Genomic DNA, 3712 nt, shown 5'->3' on the forward strand with positions numbered 1-3712 from the left:
TAGTTTGGCAGAATGTATAACGAGAGACTGAAGAGGACCATCCAGAAATAACGAACGATTAAGCCGATTAAAATTTGCTGAGCGTTTTCAGATCAAAACTTTAGCCGCACTAGTCATAATCTGCATAAATAGGAAGTATTGATAATAGGCCGAAGACAAATGGTTAAGCTGATTAGCATATTTAGATTAGAATTCTAGCTGGAACTGCCAAAATCTGCATAATTAAGAGAATATTGATTATGCTTGTCCAGAGAGTCATTAAAAATGGCTTTGTTTATCTGAATGACATTGGCAAGGAAATAACGTCTTCCCAAAGTACTTGACTTACCATAAGTTCTTATGTATCTCTTTGCAGCACTTTCCAGAAATTCAAAACTATTGCTTTTAATGACATTCAGTGGTGACTCGGCAACTTCAGGCACTGCTCACTTTCCCTCGGTGCCACAGCATCACACTCAGCATTTTCCTAGGCAGAGGGGCCTAAGCTGGGTGGAGGGGCCTAAGTACAATCTTACATAGGGCCCCGAAATGTTCAGGAACAGCCCTGTATGAGGAGACGGGTAGAATAAGAGACCAACAGTAGCTGTTTTGGCTCAGCCTTAAAGGGTTAACAGAAGTATACCCAACTTTACACTTTGAGGACTTCTTTAAAGCACTCCATAATAAAAGTCACATACCGTTATGTCAAGAAAACTATGTTTAAGGCAAACCAATTTGAGTGCGGATGCTGTCGCCTGATCAATATAACCTGTGTTCCTTTTATCAGATTTCTGGTGATGTTTTTAATGACTGCAGTCAGTGGACGCGTTTTGCTGTTAAGCGTTCACCGGCTTCGTCTCACTAAAGCAGTTTTGTATTGATGTTAGGGGTGTTATATTTTCTAAGGTTTCAATTTTGTATTGAGGGCAGTGTCTGTAATGCTGAAACACAGTATCCATTAGTGTAAATGGACTGAAGTGAATGCTGGTTGTATTGTTTTCTATTAGATTTTTTATTGCAATTCATATATATATATATATATATATATATATACTGCTCAAAAAAATAAAGGGAACACTTAAGCAACACAATATAACTCCAAGTAAATCAAACTTCTGTGAAATCAAACTGTCCACAGGAAGCAACACTGATTGACAATCAATTTCACAGCTGTTGTGTAAATGGAACAGACAACAGGTGGAAATTATTGCCAATTAGCAAGACACACTCAATAAAGGAGTGGCTCTGCATGTGGAGACCACAGACCACTTCTCAGTACCTTTCTGCTTTCTGGCTGATGTTTTGGTCACTTTTGAATGCTGGTGGTGCTTTCACACTCGTGGTAGCAGGAGACGGACTCTACAACCCACACAAGTGGCTCAGGTAGTGCAGCTCATCCAGGATGACACATCAATGCGAGCTGTGGCAAGAAGGTTTGCTGTGTGTGTCAGCGTAGTGTCCAGAGGCTGGAGGCGCTACCAGGAGACAGGCCAGTACACCAGGAGACGTGGAGGAGGCCGTAGGAGGGCAGCAACCCAGCAGCAGGACCGCTACCTCTGCCTTTGTGTGAGGAGGAACAGGAGGAGCACTGCCAGATCCCTGCAAAATGACCTCCAGCAGGCCACAAATGTGCATGTGTCTGCACAAACGGTTAGAAACCGACTCCATGAGGATGGTATGAGGGCCTGACGTCCACAGATGGGGGTTGTGCTCACAGCCCAACACCGTGCAGGACGCTTGGCATTTGCCAGAGAACACCAGGATTGGCAAATTCGCCACTGGCGCCCTGTGATCTTCACAGATGAAAGCAGGTTCACACTGAGCACATGAGACAGACGTGACAGAGTCTGGAGACGCTGTGGAGAGCGATCTGCTGCCTGCAACATCCTTCAGCATGACTGGTTTGGCAGTGGGTGGCATTTCTTTGGTGGGCCGCACAGCCCTCCATGTGCTCGCCAGAGGTAGCCTGACTGCCATTAGGTACCGAGATGAGATCCTCAGACCCCTTGTGAGAGCATATACTGGTGCGGGTGGCCCTGGGTTCCTCCTAATGCAGGACAATGCTAGACCTCATGTGGCTGGAGTGTGTCAGCAGTTCCTACAAGATGAAGGCATTGAAGCTATGGACTGGTCCGCCCATTCCCCAGACCTGAATCTGATTGAGCACATCTGGGACATCATGTCTCGCTCCATCCACCAACGCCACGTTGCACCACAGACTGTCCAGGAGTTGGCGGATGCTTTAGTCCAGGTCTGGGAGGAGATCCCTCAGGAGACCATCCACCACCTCATCAGGAGCTGCCCAGGCGTTGTAGGGAGGTCATACAGGCACGTGGAGGCCACACACAATACTGAGCCTCATTTTGACTTGTTTTAAGGACATTACATCAAAGTTGGATCAGCCTGTCGTGTGTTTTTCCACTTTAATTTTGTGTGTGACTCCAAATCCAGGCCTCCATTGTTTAATAAATTTGATTTCCATTGATGATTTTTGTGTGATTTTGTTGTCAGCACATTCAACTTTGTACAGAACAAAGTATTCAATGAGAATATTTCACTCATTCAGATCTAGGATGTGTTATTTGAGTGTTCCCTTTATTTTTTTGAGCAGTGTATATAAAATCATATATATTAAATAGTGATTTTCTGGATGTTAGTGTATTTGTTTAACTATTTCCAAACCTCTCCTCAATCAGTGCTTCAGTAAATTGAGCTCATGATGTCATTGATGATATTAACGAATCTCTGTGGCGGCTATGAAGGTGTCAAGGAAAAACATGGACCCAAGAAATTCTTGTTACTGTTTATTGTTTTTATGTTTACTTGAATTATGAATACGACTTTATTCTAATGTATATTGTGATAAACTCACTGCTGAGGTCAACTGTTTAAAAATTTGTTTAGATGTCTAAAACGTTTGCACAGTACCGTGTGTGTGTGTGTGTGTGTGTGTGTGTGTGTGTGTGTGTGTAAATATATATATAATCTCAATCTCCAAAGTGACATCAGTACATAGAGATGTTCATTTCTAAAAGGGGGGTGGGTGGCTGTTGTTTTGAAAGTTAATATTACAACACTTAATCACCCTCCATTCCCTTTATCACCACTCTTTGTCTTCTGTTTATTTATTTATCCATCCATCCATCCATCCATCCATCCATCCATTATGATTACTGATTATTTATTTATTTATTTATTTAATCAACCTTTTAAAAAACATATAATCGGTTTTTTCATTTTGTGGACATTTCATGGTGAAATCCCTAAAACACTCTTACAGGTACCAACTGTTTCTGAAGGCTACCTCCACAATGCATGCATAGGCTTTCAACTTGGACTCTGCCTTATAAGCTCCGTTACTTGAGAATGATGCTTCATAACTTAATGTTATGAATGGAAACTGCAATTACATAAGCTTTTCATAAACACTAACGTATTGCTTTCTAAATACATTATTCAGCGCTTATGCGTCTGTGTGTTATGAAGTCTTTATGTAAGCAGCCGTCAAATAGAATTCTCATGTGGCAGATATGACACAAACATCGTTAAATGCATGGCATTACATAAAGTCACATTATTGTAGATTCAATTAAGAATGTTTGCTCCGTCTATTATTTACCATTTCAGAGATGCAGGCGTTTGTTACTATAGAGACTGTTTAGAATTCTGAACTCGTGCGAGGAAGATGTATGTGAGTTATTTGATAGTTCTCAGTCATTCGCTCAGTGGCTGC

Source organism: Pygocentrus nattereri, chromosome 19 (genome assembly GCF_015220715.1).
Source record: "Pygocentrus nattereri isolate fPygNat1 chromosome 19, fPygNat1.pri, whole genome shotgun sequence".
Classification (NCBI taxonomy): domain Eukaryota; kingdom Metazoa; phylum Chordata; class Actinopteri; order Characiformes; family Serrasalmidae; genus Pygocentrus; species Pygocentrus nattereri.